This window comes from Phoca vitulina, unplaced genomic scaffold, assembly GCF_004348235.1.
Source record: "Phoca vitulina isolate PV1807 unplaced genomic scaffold, GSC_HSeal_1.0 scaffold57, whole genome shotgun sequence".
In the NCBI taxonomy this organism is placed as follows: Eukaryota; Metazoa; Chordata; class Mammalia; order Carnivora; family Phocidae; genus Phoca; species Phoca vitulina.
Genome location: NW_022589760.1, coordinates 2,186,993 through 2,204,012, shown reverse-complemented (window position 1 = coordinate 2,204,012; position 17,020 = coordinate 2,186,993).

The window sequence follows — 17,020 nt, the reverse complement described above, 5'->3', positions numbered from 1 at the left end:
AAAAAAAAAAAAAAAAAAAAAAAAAAAAAAAACCTCAATGAGATACGACCTCACACAAGTCAGAATGGCTAAAATTAACAAGTCAGGAAACAATAGATGTTGGCAAGGATGCAGAGAAAGAGGAAGCCTCCTACACCGTTGGTGGGAATGCAAGCTGGTGAAGCCACTCTGGAAAACAGTATGGAGGTTCCTCAAAAAGTTGAAAATAGAGCTACCATATGATCCAGCAATTGCACTACTGGGTATTTACCCCAAAGATACAAATGTAGTGATCCAAAGGGGCACATGCACCCCAGTGTTTATAGCAGCAATGTCCACAATAGCCAATGTATGGAAAGAGTCAAGATGTCCATTAACAGATGAATGGATAAAGAAGATGTGGTATTGGGATGCCTGGGTGGCTCAGTCGGTTAAGCGTCTGCCTTCGGCTCAGGTCGTGATCCCAGGGTCCTGGGATCGAGTCCCGCATCGGGCTCCCTGCTCCGCGGGGAGCCTGCTTCTCCCTCTGCCTCTGTCTCTCTCTCTCTCTGTCTCTCATGAATAAATAAATAAAATCTTTAAAAAAAAAAAAAAAGAAGATGTGGTATGTATATACAATGGAATATACAATTGCCATTTGCAATGACATGGATGGAACTAGAGGGTATTATGCTAAGCAAAATAAGTCAATCAGAGAAAGACAATTATCATATGATCTCACTGATGTGAGGAATTTGAGAAACAAGACAGATCATAGGGGAAGGGAGAGAAAAATGAAACAAGACGAAACCAAAGAGGGAGACAAACCATAAGAGACTCTCAATCTCAGGAAACAAACTGAGGGTTGCTGGAGTGGAGGGGGGTGGGGGGGATGGGGTGGCTGGGTGATGGACATTGGGGAGGGTATGTGCTATGGTGAGCACTGTGAATTGTGTAAGACTGATGAATCACAGACCTCTACCCCTGAAACAAATAATACATGATATGTTAATAAAAAAAGAAAAAATGCAAAACAAGTATGCAAAGATATGTATAGCAAGGAATTCACTGCACCCCTGTGAAAGCATCCCCACTGAAAAATATGGAAACTGCTTAAATGTCCATCAACAGAGATTGGTTGCAGGGGGGGATATTCAATATCAGCTTATTAATGAATCTTCATTGTAGATAATATGTATTTAATAGCAAGAAGCATTATTAAGGTGTACCTTAAGGGGTAGAAGTTTACAAAACAATATATGCAGTAAAATGCTATTTTTTAATATGAAAAAAATAAAAATAAATTAATGTTAAAAAAAAGATGGAGAACATTTTAGTGGTGTGGAAGAACCAGAAATGAAAACCTATGTGTATTGCTTCGATCTAATTTAATACTGCACTACTAGATCATTAAAACCTTTAGAAAATAAAGTGGACCCCATGCCAATGATTGTCTGATCTACAAAGTGATAGCCATAATGGTAGTACAATATAATAGAAAAGGCATGAGTTTGAAATTGAATAAGCATGGGTTCAAATACCATATTTGTTGCTTACTAGCTTCATGATCATGGATACATCATTTAATCTCTGAGTCTCTCTCACATCAGTAAAATAAGGATATTAAGACTGAACTCATAGGACTATTGTGAGAATCAAGCAAGAAGGCATTTAAAGTGCCTAATCACATAATGAACACAAATTTTATTAAGTAATGGAATAGAGAGGAAACTCTAGGTCTGCCTGATTTAAAAATTCCCTTTTTTACCACCTTGTTATACTATCAATGAATTAAGTATGCTATTTGCATTAAATTAAATTAATTTTATATTCTTATGAATTATATTTGTGTAGATTATATTATTTTTTGAATTATTTAAATTGTTTTATAGATTCGATATGGAAAAGTGCAAGGCAATCAACACTGAGCATTTGTCAAGTAGGATTCTGTACCCTTCATATTAATGTTTATGCTGAATTGTCTCAAAGCTGTAAGATAAGTAGGTGTTAACTCATTTTTACAGTCTAGGAAACTAAGATTCAAATTTATTTACCTAAATTCTTGCAACTGGTAGGTGGTAAATCTAGGATTCACCTTCAAGTAAATCTGATTCTAGAGCTTTATGCCCCTGCTAAGTACTGCCCATGTTTCTTCATCTGTCCATAATCAAATATAAAAAGATAGTGTTTGCTTTAAATAAAAACGTTGTTTGTATATTTTATAAATAAGTATATAAGCAGAAAAGTTGTAAAATGCATCTGAACAGTATCTAAGGAACTGAGCTAGTTTGAAAGGATAACAGGTAATAAGACGTGAGTACAGATCTACTCTTTGGATTGGCTCGACACGTGGTTTCTTTGCAAAGTGTAGTTTTCTCATCTTCCCTTTCATTTTACTCCTCTATAAGATTATAATGCTGGAAATTGATATTTATACCGATAGCAATGGTCTGAGGGATATATGTATATATATATACATATATCCTTGGTACAATGAACTGGTACAATGTATATTTATTATATTTTTGCTCATTGACTATCTCTCCTTATTAGAATATAAACTCCATGAGAGCATGCACTTTACCACTTTTCTTTCCCTTCCAGACTTCAGCTTTTTGTATACACGATTTTAATCACTATTCTTACTTTTTCATTTAGCATCTTTTTTATTATGTTCAGTTAGCCACTGTATAGTACATAATTAGTTTTTGATGTAATGTTCAATGATTCATTAGTTTTAAGATTTTTTTTTAATTTTTTTTTAATTTTTTTTTTTTTTTTTTAGAATTTTATTTTTTATTATTATTTTTTTTAAAGATTTTATTTATTTATTTGAGAGAGAGAGAATGAGAGACAGAGAGCATGAGAGGGGTTAGGGTCAGAGGGAGAAGCAGACCCCCTGCCGAGCAGGGAGCCCGATGCGGGACTCGATCCAGGGACTCCAGGATCATGACCTGAGCCGAAGGCAGTCGCTTAACCAACTGAGCCACCCAGGTGCCCCAAGATTTTTTTTTTTAAAGATTTTATTTATTTATCTGACAGATAGAGAGACAGCGAGAAAGGGAACACAAGCAGGGGTAGTGGGAGAGGGAGAAGCAGGCTTCCCCACAGAGCAGGGAGCCTGATGCGGGGCTCGATCCCAGGACTCTGGGATCATGAACTGAGCCAAAGGCAGACACTTAACGACTGAGCCACCCAGGCGCCCCAGTTTTAAGATTATTTTAAATGCAAGTGGTCCACAACTTACAATGGTTCAATTTAAAATTTTTCAAATTTAAGGACCACCTGGGTGGCTTAGTCAGTTAAGTGTCTGACTCTTGATTTAGGCTCAGGTCATGATCTCAGGGTCATGAGATCAAGCCCCACGTAGGGTTCTATGCTGGGCATGGAGCCTCCTTAAGATGGTCTCTCTCCCACTTCCTCTGCCACTCCCCCCCTGCTCTCTCTCTCTCTCTCTCTGAAAAAATTTTTTTTCAACTTTACAATGGTGTGAAAGTGATACATAGTAACAATAATGAGGATGAACAACCAATACACTTATTTATAACCATTCTGTACCCATGCAATCATTTTGTTTTTCACTTTCAGTACATTATTCAGTAAATTAATAAAATATTCAGCACTTTATTATAAAATAGGCTTTGTGTTAGATCATTTTATCCAACTGTAGGCTAATGGAAATGTCTGAACACAATTAAGATAGGCTAGGCTAAGCTATGATGTTTGGTAGGTTAGGTGTATTAAATGCTTTTTTGATTTACAATATTTTCAACTTGTGAGAGGTTTATCAGGACATAATCCCATCATAAATCAAGAAAGATCTATGGCCTGATCAAGGAATAATTCAGTTGTTATCTATGAACAAGTGAATAAACCAGTCAGTTCATTGAAATCACTAATCAGTTAAGTGAAATAGCTCTTCCATTCATAACATTCAATTACATACTTCCATGCCTTTCCTCAGGGTGCTTACAACTTCTGCCCCAAATGATTTGATCATTGCTGTGGATGAGTAACTTGTGTGTGGTTCCCATTCCTCCCTTTTCTAAACGGACATTTTTGTTGCAACTATACTGTTTCTTCTCTATAATTGTATACTAGGTGGATGAGTGGGAGGGCAGGTAATTTGTATCTTAGTTTATAGGTGACCAAAGCACAACAAACTTGTTTCTTAGTTTGTAGGTGACCGGAACACAATGAATCACATCTGGATGTAAATTTTAAAGGTGTGTCACCAGATACCTTAAACTTTTAGATGAACACAGTAACTGGATGAGACATTGGGTCTTCTCTCTTGGGAAAGAGTGAAATGTGTTCTATGTTTGGAATGATAAGCAATGTTATTTGGATAGTCAATAAGGCAGAGTGTATCAGATATTACTACTTCTTTCCCTATTCAGTATCCATTTTGTTCATAGTAATAAACTTTTAGATGAGCTAAATATTACACTCCCAATCTTCCTTACAGCTAGGTATAGCCATGAGTCATAGTTATGTGCAATGCTATATAAGCAGAAATATCATGTGGCAGCTTCCAGGATTTTTTCCTCCATTGACAACTTTGCCTTCTCTCATTCAAATCCTCCTCCAACCTCCTATCTGGAATATTAATGCCACAATCTTGAAATGTAAAGTTAAGGGCCACATATTCAACATGGCAGAGTGATAGATTGGAAGAAAATAGGGTCTCGATGCATATCATGGACCAGAGATGCCAATAACAGCTCTGCACTGCTTATAACCTGAACTTGTATATGAGAAAGAAACGATCTATCTCCATAAAACCACTGTTGTTTTAAGTTTTATGCCCCTCAAAATGGAACCTACCTCTAAATGATAGATATCATAAATATTTAGGTATAGTAGTAACTGTGTTAAATTTCTAGGGATGCCATAACAACTTAAACTAGGTGGCTTAAAAAACAAAACTAGGTGGCTTAAAAAACAAAAATTTATTTTCTCAGTTTTGGAGACTAGAAGTGCAAGAACAGGGTGTTGTCATGCTTGTTCTTTTTTTTTTCTTTTTCATGTTTTTTATTTAAATTCCACTTAGTTAACATACAGTGTAACATTAGTTTCAGGTGGAGAATCTAGTGATAAATCACTTAAATACAACACCTAGTCCCCATCACAAGTGTCTTCCTTAATATTCATCACCTATTTAACCCATCCCCCTGCCCAATGCCCCTCCAGCAGCCCTCAATTTGTTCTCTATACCTGTCTGTTTTCTGGTTTCTCTCTCTCTCTCTTTTTTTTTTTTATTATGATCTTCTGTTTTGTTTCTAAAATTCCACATGTGAGTGAAATCATACGGTATTTGTCTTTCTCTGACTGACTTATTTCACTTGGCATAATATAATCTAGCTCCATCCACATCAGTGCAATTGGCAATATTTCACTCTTTTTAATGGGTGAGTATGTATATGTATGTGTATATATGTATATATATATATATATATATATATATAGTCACCTCTTCTTTATCTATTCATCAGTAGATGGAAATTTAGGCTCTTTCCAAATTTGGCTATTGTTGATAATGCTGCTATAAACACAGGGGTGCATGTATCCCTTCAAATCAGTATTTTTGTATTCTTTGGGTAAATACCTAGTAGTGCTATTGCTGAATAATAGGGTAGTTCTATTTTTAACTATTTGAGGAAATGGCATACTGTTTTCCAGAGTGGGTGCACCAGTTTGCATTCCCACCAATAGTGTAAGAGAGTTCCCCTTTCTCTGCATCCTCGCCAATACCTACTGTTTCCTGTGTTGTTAATTTTAGCCATTCTGACAGGTGTAAGGTGATATCTCACTGTAGTTTTGATTTGTATTTCCCTGTCAAGGAATGATGTTGAGCCTCTTCTCATGTGTTTGTTAGCCATCTGTATGTCATCTTTCAATAAATGTCTACTCAAAGCTTCTACCAATTTCTTAACTGGATTATTTGTTTTCTAAGTGTTGTTGTTATTTGGATATTAACGCTTTATTTTTTTTTAATTTAAAATCAATTAGCCAACACATAGTACATCATTAGTTTTAGATGCAGTGTTCAACAATTCATCAGTTGCGTATAACATGCAGGGCTCATCACATCTCGTGCCCCCCCCAATGCCCATCATCCAGTTACCCCATCCCCCACCCACCTCCCCTTCAGCAACCCTCAGTTTGTTTCCCAAAGTTAAGAGTCTCTCATGGTTTCTGTACGTCTCTGATTTGTTCCCATCCAGTTTTCCCTCCCTTCCCTTATGGTCTTCTGCACCGTTTCTTATGTTGCACATATGAGTTAAATCATATGATAATTGTCTTTCTCTGATTGACTTATTTCACTTAGCATAATACCTTCCAGTTCCAACCATGTGGATGTAAGTGGTAAGTATTCAACCTTTCTGATGGCTGAGTAATATTCCGCTGTATGGGTGTGTGTGTGTGTGTGTGTGTGTGTGTGTGTACCAATTCTTCTTTATCGATTCATCTGTCAAAGGACATTTCAGCTCCTTCCACAGTTTGGCTATTGTGCATATTGCTGCTATGAACACTGGGGTGCAGGTGTCCCTTCATTTCACTACATCTGTTTCTTGGGGGTAAATACCTAGTAGTGCAATTGTTGGGTCTTAGGGTAGCTCTATTTTTAACTTCTTCACTTGATCTTAGCCAAAAGGCCGAGAAGCGATCTATTTTTAACTTCTTGAGGAACTTCCATATTGTTTTCCAGAGTGGCTGTACCAGCATGCATTCCCACCAACAGTGTAGGAGGTTTCGCCTTTCTCTGCATCCTCTCCAACATTTGTGGTTCCTGTCCTGTTAATTTTAGCCATTCTGACTGGCGTGAGGTGGTATCTCATTGTGGTTTTGATTTATATTTCCTTGATGCCAAGGGATGTGGAGCATTTTTTGATGTGTCTGTTGGCCATTTGTATGTCTTCTTTGGAGAAATGTCTGTTTATGTCTTCTGTCCATTTCTTGACTGGATTTTTAGTTTTTTTGGGTGTTGAGTATGATAAATTCTTTATAGATTATGGATACTAGCCTTTTATCTGATAAGACATTTGCAAATATCTTCTCCAAATCTGTAGGTTGTCTTTGGTTTTGTCAAAGAGGTTGCTGCCTGTGTTCTCCTCAAGGATTTTGATGGATTCCTGTCTCACATTGAGGTCTTTCATCCATTTTCAGTTTATCTTTGTGTATGGTGTAAAAGGATGGTCCAGTTTCATTCTTCTGCATGTGGCTGTCCAATTTTTCCAGCACTATTTATTGAAGACACTATCCTTTTTCCATTGGATTCTTCCCTGCTTTGTCAAAGATTAGTTGACCATAGAGTTGAGGGTCCATTTCTGGGCTCTCTATTCTGTTCCACTGATCTATGTGTCTGTTTTTGTGCCAGTACCATGCTGTCTTGATGATCACAGCTTTTTAATATAGCCTGAAGTCAGGCATTGTGATGCCACAAGCACTGGTTTTCTTTTTCAACATTCCTCTGGCTATTCAGGTTCTTTTCTGGTTCCATACAAATTTTAGGATTATTTCTTTCAGCTCTGTGAAAAATGTTGATCATATTTGGTAGGGATTGCAGTGAATGTGTAGATTTTTCTGGGCAGCATAGATATTTTCACAATATTTGTTCTTTCAATCCATGAACATGGAATATTTTTTCCATCTCTTTGTGTCTTCCTCCATTTCTTTCATAAGTGTTCTTTGGTTTTTAGAGTAAAGATCCTTTACTTCTTTGGTTAAGTTTATTCCTAGGCATCTTATGGGTTTTGGTGCAATTGTAAATTGAATCAATTCCTTAATTTTTCTTTCTTCAGTCACATTGTTAGTGTATAGAAATGCAACAGCTTTCTGTGCGATTTTGTATCTTGTGATGTTTCTGAATTGTTGTATGAGTTCTAGCAATTTTGGGGTGGAGCCTTGTGGGTTTCCCACATAAAGTATCATATCATCTGCGAAGAGTGAGAGTTTGACTTCTTTTTTACCAATTTGAATGCCTTTTATTTCTTGTTGTTGTCTGATTGCTGAGGCTAAGACTTCTAGTACTATGTTGAACAACAGTGGTGAGAGTGGGCATCCCTGTCGTGTTCCTGACCTTAGGGGAAAAGCTCTCAGTTTTTCCCTACTGAGGATGATATTTGCTGTGGGTTTCTCATATATGGCTTTTATGATATTGAGGTATATTCCCTCTATCCCTACACTGTGAAGAGTTTTAATCAAGAAAGGATGCTATATTTTGTCAAATGCTTTTTCTGCATCAATTGAGAGGATTATATGATTCTTGTCCTTTCTTTTATTAATGTGATGTATCACGTTGATTGATTTGTGATTATTGAACCACCTTGCAGTCCAGGAATAAATCCCATCTGTCATGGTGAATAAACATTTTAATATACTGTTGGATCCTATTGGCTAGTATCTTGGTGAGTATTTTGACATCCATGTTCATCAGAGATATTGGTCTGTAATTCTACTTTTTGATGGGGTCTTTGTCTGGTTTTGGGATCAAGGTAATGCTGGCCTCATAGAACGAGTTTGGAAGTTTTCCTTCCATTTCTATTTTTAAAACAACTTCAGTAGAATAGGTATTAATTCTTCTTTAAATGTTTGGTAGAATTCCCCTGGGAAGCCATCTGGCCCTGAACTATTGCTTTTTCAGAGGCTTTTGATTACTGCTTCAATTTCCTTGCTGGTTATGGGCATGTTCAGATCTTCTATTTCTGCCTGTTTCAGTTTTGGTAGTTTATAAGTTTCCAGGAATACATCCATTTCTTCCAAATTGCCTAATTTGTTGGCATATAGTTGCTCGTAATATGTTCTTAGAATTGATTTTATTTCCTTCGTGTTGGTCATGATCTCTCTTCTTTCATGCATGATTTTATTAATTTGGGTTCTTTCTCTTTTCTTTTTGGTATCTCTGGCTAGGTGTTTCTCTATCTTATTAATTCATTCAAAGAACCAGTTTCTATTTTTGTTTATCTGTTCAACTGTTCTTTTGGTTTCTATTTCATTGATGTCTGCTCTAATCTTTATTATTTCTCTTCTCCTGCTTGGTTTAAGGCTTTATTTGCTGTTCTTTCTCCAGGTCCTTTAGGTGTAAGGTTAGCTTGTGTATTTGAGATTTTTCTAATTTTTTGAGAGAGGCTTGTATTGCAACATACTTCCCTCTTAGGACTGCCTTTGCTGTATCCCAAACTTTTGAACAGTTGTGTTTTCATTCTCATTAGTTTCCTTGAATTTTTTAAATTCTTCTCTAATTTACTGGTTGACTGATTCATTCTTTAGCAGGATGATTTTTAACCTCCAAGTGTTTGAGTTCCTTCCAAATTCCTCTCATGTTTGAGCTCTAGTTTCAAAGCTTTGTGGTCTGAAAATATTCAGGGAATAATCCCAATTTTCTGGTATCAGTTGAGACCTGATTTGTGACCCAGTAAGTGATTTATTCTGGAGATTGTTCCACTTGCACTCCAAAAGAATGTGTATTCTGCTGCTTTGGGATGAAATGCTCTAAATATATATGTTAAGTCCATCTGGGGTGTTGAAGTACCCTACTATTATTGTATTATTATCTATGTGTTTAATTTGGTTATTGTATTGTATTATTATCTATATGTTTAATTTGATTATTAATTGTTTGATATAATTGGCAGCTCCCAAATTAGGAGCATAAATATTTATAATTGTTAGATCTTATTGTTGTATAGATCCTTTAAGTATGATATAGTGTCCCTTTTCATCTCTTATTATAGTCTGTGGTTTATAATCTAATTTGTCTGATATGAGGATTGTAAAAAATTAAAAATTAAAAAATTAAAAAATAAAATAAATAAATGAAAAATAAAAAAGGTGGAGGGAGAATATAATCTCTCAAGGTGGTCAAAACAGGGTGATCTAGTTGGCCCTGAGTGTATTTTGGTTGCATGTTAGAAGACACTAAATCCCAAAATTATAAAGAAAACAAAACTTATATATATACAAAAATAAAATTGCATAGAGTGAAAGGAAGCCAAAAAATGAAGAATATATCTATAAAATGTAAATGTAAAAAAAATGAAAGTTAAAAAAAAGACAAAAACTAAGAGTTGATAAAATAAGAATCTAGTTGAAAAGGAAAAAAGAAAAAAAAAGAATTGGAAAATTTTAAACTGAAAGATAAACGAATCATGAGACAAAACCTCAAATACTATATACTATTTTCCTCTAAGGCTGGAATGTTACAGTCTTGTGGGGCCTGAAAACTTCTTGTGCACCTGTTCTTACAGTTGGTCTTCTGGGAAAGGGCCTGTGGTGCTGCTTTCTTAGGTGTCTTTGCCTGGGCAGAGTTGCACCACCCCTTGTCAGGGGGCTGGGCTTAGTGTAAACTGGTCCTCTGTGTGGCTTTTTTCCCTGAAGTCTTTCTGCACCTCTTTAGAGGATCAAAATAAAAATGGCCGCACCCCAATCTCCAGCCCCAGAGCCAAAAGATTACAGTCCCTTCTCTTTAATAAACCCTCTGGGATAAATTGTCTTCACTTTTGTGTGTGCCAAACTGCAGACTCCTGTGGTACTTGCCCACAGCGATCCTCCTGGGTGAAGTCAGCGGGTCCCCCGTTACTGCACTTTGTAGGGTCCTGACACTGAGAACTGTTGCCAGTTTATGGTACTCCCGCTCTGCCCCTCCCAGGAGATGGCGGAGGGTTGCCCCGCACTGTCCTTTACAGGGCCACCAACCTGGGAGCTGTTGCCTGGTAATGCACGCACCCGTTCCACCCCTCCTGTGAGATGGTGGAGGATCCTGGCATTCCAGTCCTCTTCAGGGTCCCCAGACAGAGAGCTGTCACCTGATTGGCCCCAGTTTGAGGGTTAAGGCAACCAAGCTGAGACCACCCTCCTGGGCTGGCTGACCGTAACCAGTTTCTTCACTCATCTGCTTGGGAACTCTACTGGCTCAGGCACCCCCATTAATTCTCTGACTCTGGGGATCCGGAGACCATACTGTCCCACTTAGAAATCTGCCTGTTTCATCCCCTGAGCACCTTTCAGGCAGGGATGTCTCTCACTGGAGCAGATTTCTAAGGATTTCGATTTTGCCCTCCAGGGCTGTATCACTTTTCAGTAGGCCACGCCCCTCTGTTTATCTTCTGGTATCTCCCCTCAAATTCACTTCTCTGCACCTCCTACCTTGCAAAAAGTGGTCGCTTTTCTACTTGTAGAGTTCCAGATATTCTTTTCTTACATCTCAGGTTGAATTCATGGGTGTTCAGAATGATTTGATAGTTATCTAGCTAAATTCAACGGACCAGATGAAATGAGGTCCCCTACTCTTCTGCCATCTTACCTCCCCCAGGGATATTAACCTTTTATCACTTATGTAATTTGCAAATATCCTCTCCCATTCTGAAGGTTGCCTTTTAGTTTTGTTGTTTCCTTCACTGTGCAGAAGCTCTTTATCTTGATGAAGTTCCAATAGTTCATTTTTGTTTTTATTTCCCTTGCCTCAGGAGACATATCTAGTAAGAAGTTGCTATGACTCATGTCAAATAGATTGCTGCCTGTGTTCTCCTCTAGGATTTTGATGGTTTCCTGTTTCACTTTTAGGTCTTTCATCCACCTTGAATTGACTTTTGTGTAGGGTATAAGAAAGTGGTCCATTTTCATTCCTCTGCATATTGCTGTTCAGTTTCCCTAATACCATTTGTTGAAGAGACTTTTTTCCATTGGGTATTCTTTCCTGTTTTGTCAAAGATTAATTGACTACATAGTTGTGGGTTTATTTATTGGTTTTCTATTTTGTTCCATTGATATATATGTCTGTTTTTGTGCCATTTCCATACTGTCTTGATCACCACAGCTTTCTTTTTTTTATTATGTTATGTTAATCACCATACATTACATCATTAGTTTTTGATGTAGTGTTCCATGATTCATTGTTTGCGTATAACACCCAGTGCTCCATGCAGTACGTGCCCTCTTTAACATCCATCACCAGGCTAACCCATCCCCCCCTCCCCTCTAGAACCCTCAGTTTGTTTCTCAGAAACTATGGACTCTGAGAAACCATAGCTTTCTAATATAACTTAAAGTCCAGAATTGTGATGCCTCCCACTTTGCTTTTCTTTTTCAAGATTGCTTTGGGTATTCAGGGCCTTTTGTGGTTCCATACAAATTTTAGGATTGTTTGTCTAGCTCTGTGAAAAATGATGGTGGTATTTTGATTGGGATTGCATTAAATGTGTAGATTGCTTTAGAAAGTATAGAAATTTAAACAATATGTGGTCTTCTAATACATGGGCATGGAATGTTTTTCCATTTCTTTGTGTCATCTTCAAATTCTCATCAGTGTTTTATTCTTTTCAGAATACAGATCTTTTACCTCTTTGGTTAGGCTTATTTCTAGGTATCTTATGGTTTTTGGTGCAATTATAAATAGGATCAATTCTTTAATTTCTCTTTCTGCTACTTCATTATTGTTATATAGAAGTGCAACATATTTCTGTTCATTATTTTTTATCCTGTGACCTTATTGAAGTTGTGTATCAATTCTAGCAACTTTTTCATGTAGTCTTTTGGGTTTTCTATATGGAGTATCATGTCATCTGCAAATAGTGAAAGTTTGACTTCTTCCTTGCAATTTGGATGCCTTTTATTTCTCTTTGTTGTCTGATTGCTGAGGCTAGGACTTCCAGTACTCTGTTAAATAACAGTGGTGAGAGTGGACATCCCTGTCTTATTTCTGGCCTTAGAGGAAAAGCTCTCAGTTTTTTTTCCCATTGAGGATGATGTTAGCTATGTGTTTTTCATATATGGTCTTTATGATGTTGAGGTATGTTCCCTCTAAATCTACTTTGTTGAGGGTTTTTATCATGAATAGATGCTGTAAGTTGTCAATTCTTTTCCTGCATCTACTGAGAGGATCATATGGTTTTCATCCTTTCTTTTATTAATGTGGTGTATCATATTGATTGATTTGCAAATATTGAACCACCCTTGCAATCCAGGAATAAATCCCACTTGATTGTGGTGAATGATTCTTCTAATCTACTGTTGGATTTGGTTTTCTAGTATCTTGTTGAGAATTTTTGCATCCTTGTTCATCAGGGATATTGGCTTGTACTTCTCTTTTTCATGTAGTTTTTGTCTGGTTTTATTATTAGGGTAATGCTGGCCTTACAGAATGAGTTTTGAAGTTTCCCTTCCATTTCTATTTTTTTAATAGTTTGAGAAGAATAGATATTAACTCTTCTTTAAATGTTTGGTAGAATTCTCCTGTGAAGCCATGTGGCCCTGGACTTTTGTTTGTTGGGGGAATTTTGATTGCTGATTCAATTTCTTTGCTTGTTATCAGTCTGTTCAAGTTTTCTACTTCTTCCTTTTTCAGTTAAGTAGTTTATATGTTTCTAGGAATCCATCCATTTCTTACAGATTGTCCGATTTGGTGGCATATAATTTTTCATAATATTCTCTTATAAATGTATTTCTGTGGTTGTTGGTTGTGATCTCTCCCCTCTCATTTGCAAATTTATTGATTTGGGTACTTTCTCTTTTCCTTTTGATAAGTCTGGCTATAGGTATATCAATTTTATTATTTTTTTTTTCAAAGAACCAGCTCCTGCCTTCATTGATAAGATCTACTTTTCTTTTTTAGTTTTTATATCATTTATTTCTGCTCTAATCTTTATTATTTTCCTTCTTCTGTTGGCTTTAGGTTTCGTTTTATTCTTCTTTCTCCTGCTCCTTTGGGTGTAAGGTTAGGTTGTTTATTTGATATTTTTCTTGCTTCTTGAGGTAGGCCTATATTGCCTTATACATCCTTCTTAGGGCCACTTTTGTTGCATCCCAAAGGTTTTGGACCATTTGTGCTTTAATTTTCATTTTTCCATGATTTTTTTGTTTCTTCTTTAATTTCCTGGTTGACCCATCATTCTTCAGTAGAATGTTCTTTAACCTCCATATATTTGTTGTCTTTAAAATTTTTCTTGTGGTTTGATTTCCCATTTCATAGTGTTGTGGTCAGAAAAGATGCATGGTATGATCTCAGCCTTTTTGTACTTATTGAGGCCTGATTTGTGACCTAGTGTGTGATCTATTCTGGAGAAGGTCCCATGTGCACTTGAAAAGAAAGTGTTTTCTGCTGTTTAGGATGAAATGTTCTGAATATATTTTTAAGCCCATCTGGCCCAGTATGTCATGCAAGCCATTGTTTCCTTGTTGATTTTCTGCTTAAATGATCTGTCCATTGATGAAAGTGGGGTGTTAATGTCCCCTTCTATTATTGTATTATCGTCAATGAGTTCCTTTATGTTTGTTATTTTTTGTTTTATATATTTGTGTGCTCCCAAGTTGGGGGCATAAATATTTCCAGTTGTTAGTTCTTCTTGTTGGATAGACCCTTTTATTGTGATATAGTGCTCTTCTTCATCGCTGGTTAGGCTTTTGTTTAGAATCTAGTTTGTCTGATATAAGTATTGCTACTCCAGCTTTCTTTTGATGTCCATTTGCATGATAAATATTTCTCCATCCCCTCACTTTCAATCTACAGGTGTCTTTAGGTCTAAAATGAGTTTCTTGTAAGCAGCATGTAGATGGGTCTTGCATTTTTATCCATTCTGACACCCTATGTTTATTGATCAGAGCATTTAATACATTTACATTCAGAGTAGTTATTGATAGATATTAATTTAGTGCCATTTTATTACTTGTTTTATCATTATTTCTGGACATTTTCTCTGTTCTTTTCTAGTCTTTGTTGCTTTTGGTCTTTCCTTCCCCTCCAAGAGTCCCTTTAATATTTCTTGCAGGACCAGTATAGTGGTCACAAACTCCTTTAATTTTTGTTTGTCTGGGAAACTCTTTATGTCTCCTTCTATTCTGAATGACAGGCTCACTGGATAGAGTATTCTTAGTTGCAGATTTTTCCCATTCAGCACATTGAATATATCATGCCCCTCTCCTCTGGCTTGCTAAATTTCTGTGGATAGATCTGCTTTTGGTGGGAGTTCTCTGTGCCTCCTGGGTTTAGATGTCTGTTTCCTTCTCCAGATTAAGGAAGTTTTCAAATATAATTTCCTCAAAACTTCTGCCCCCATTTCCCTCTCTTCTTCTCCTGGGACTCCTATGATAGGAATGTTATTATGTTTGATGAAGTCAAGAGTTCCCTAAGTCTACTTTTGTAATCCAAAATTCTTTTTTTTTTTTTTGTTCAGCTTCATTATTTTCCATAATTCTATCTTCTATATCATTTATATGTTCCTCTTCCATTCTTGTGGTCATTCCATCCAGTCAGCTTAGAATCTTGGTTATTGCATTTTTTATTTTATCCTGATTGTTTTTTAGCTCTTTTATCTCTGCAGTTAAGAGTCTCCCTGATGTCTTCCATGCTTTCCTCAAGCCCAGCTAGTATGCTATGATTATTGCTTTAAGTTCTGGATCAGGCATATTACTTACTTCTGTTTTGATTAGATCCATGGCTTTGATCTTTTCTTGTTCTTTCTTTTGGGATGAATTCTTCCATCTTGGCATTTTGTCTAGGTCTCTGTCTTCTGTGTGATAGGAAAGGTTGTAATGTTTTCTGCTCCTGAGAGTAATGGCTTTATGAAGAAGAGGTCATATATTGTCCAGGGTCTGGCACTTCAGGAAGTGTCTCTTGTGTGTGCTGCATGCACTCTGCTGCTGTGTTTTGGCTGCTCTATCCCTCAGGTCAGTCATCTGCATAGTTTCTCCTTGCCTGCAGTGGGTAGTGTTTGGACCTTGGCCAATGTGTGGTGAGTTTTAACTAGGTGTTCTCTAGTCTACTTGTTAAAAGAGACCTGATGCTATTTCCACTGGAACTGAAGCCCTGCAGAACTCTGTGGTTAGTAGACATGGTGCATGCAAGGGTTTGTGCTAGTCTTCTGGGAGAGGGTCCCACTGAGCTGGTCCTAAGGCACACTTGCCTGAGAAAAGCAGTACTAGCAGAGCACAGGTGTGTGGGACTTGATGTAAGCAGGTTAGGCAGCCAGTGTTGGAGCTGTGCTATTTACTGAAGCTGTATTATGCTGAGGAGTAGGGGAAGGAAATGGCACCAGCCTGCTCCTTTGTCCCTGGAGAAGGGAGTCTGTGCTTGTTGTTCTCAAGGAAGCACTTTCAGAGGAGCAAATTATTTACCCTCATGCATCACAGGCATTTTTCAGATGGCTGATTTCACACTGTCTCTAGGTCACTTGCTGCCTGGAGCAGTGTAGCGCAACTTAGGTTCTACCCTAGCCAGGTCTGCTGAATTTTAAAATTCTAAATTTTAGGAACCTGGTGTGGTGGGGACCTGTGCTGGTCCTCTTGGAAGAATAGTAGTTGCATCAGACCATGGGAGCATGGGATTTAGAGCAAGCAGGCTAAATAGCCAGTATCCAGGTTAGTCACCCTCAGCAGATGTCTCTGTGTCTATGCTGAGTGCCAGGGGAGGAAAATGGCACCTACTTGTTCTTTTGTCCCCACAGAGGCAATGTCAGCTCTCATAGATGAGCATCAAAAAGTATGAACAGTCTCTTCCTGTGCCCCTTAGGCGATCCTTAGATCATGTAGTCTGTCCTGGCGTTGTTCACCTGCCCCCTCTCCAGGAGTAAGACACTGTCCCTAGGTTTCTATCCCAACCAAGACTTGGACTTCTAAAACTCCAGTCTTCGAGTCCCGCTGGTTGCAAAAACTCGTGAAATTCAGCCCCTCTCATTTTCTCAGCCAATGACTTTGGAGAAATTTTCTCCTTGTGTGTGTATCCCTGTGCATTCCACTCTCTCTTGCTTTTCTCTGCAACTAAGTCTCCCTCCCCTTTGCAGCCCCCATGATCTGTTTCTCACTCAAACCATGTCTCCTCACTTCCTACCTTCCTTGAAGTGGCCTCTTCTCTCCCTCTAGTTGTGCAGTTTGTTCTATCAGTCCTCAGGTCAATTTCTTGAGTATTAAAAATCATTTGGTAGTTATCTAGTTCTGTTTGAGAGATGAGGCAAGTCTAGGGCTCTCCTACAATGCCACTGTCTTAGCTCCTATCCCCTGCCTGCTCAGGCTTGTTTTTTGTTTTTATTTTTGTTTTGTTTTGTTTTCTTCCAGAGGCCTTTCTCCTTGG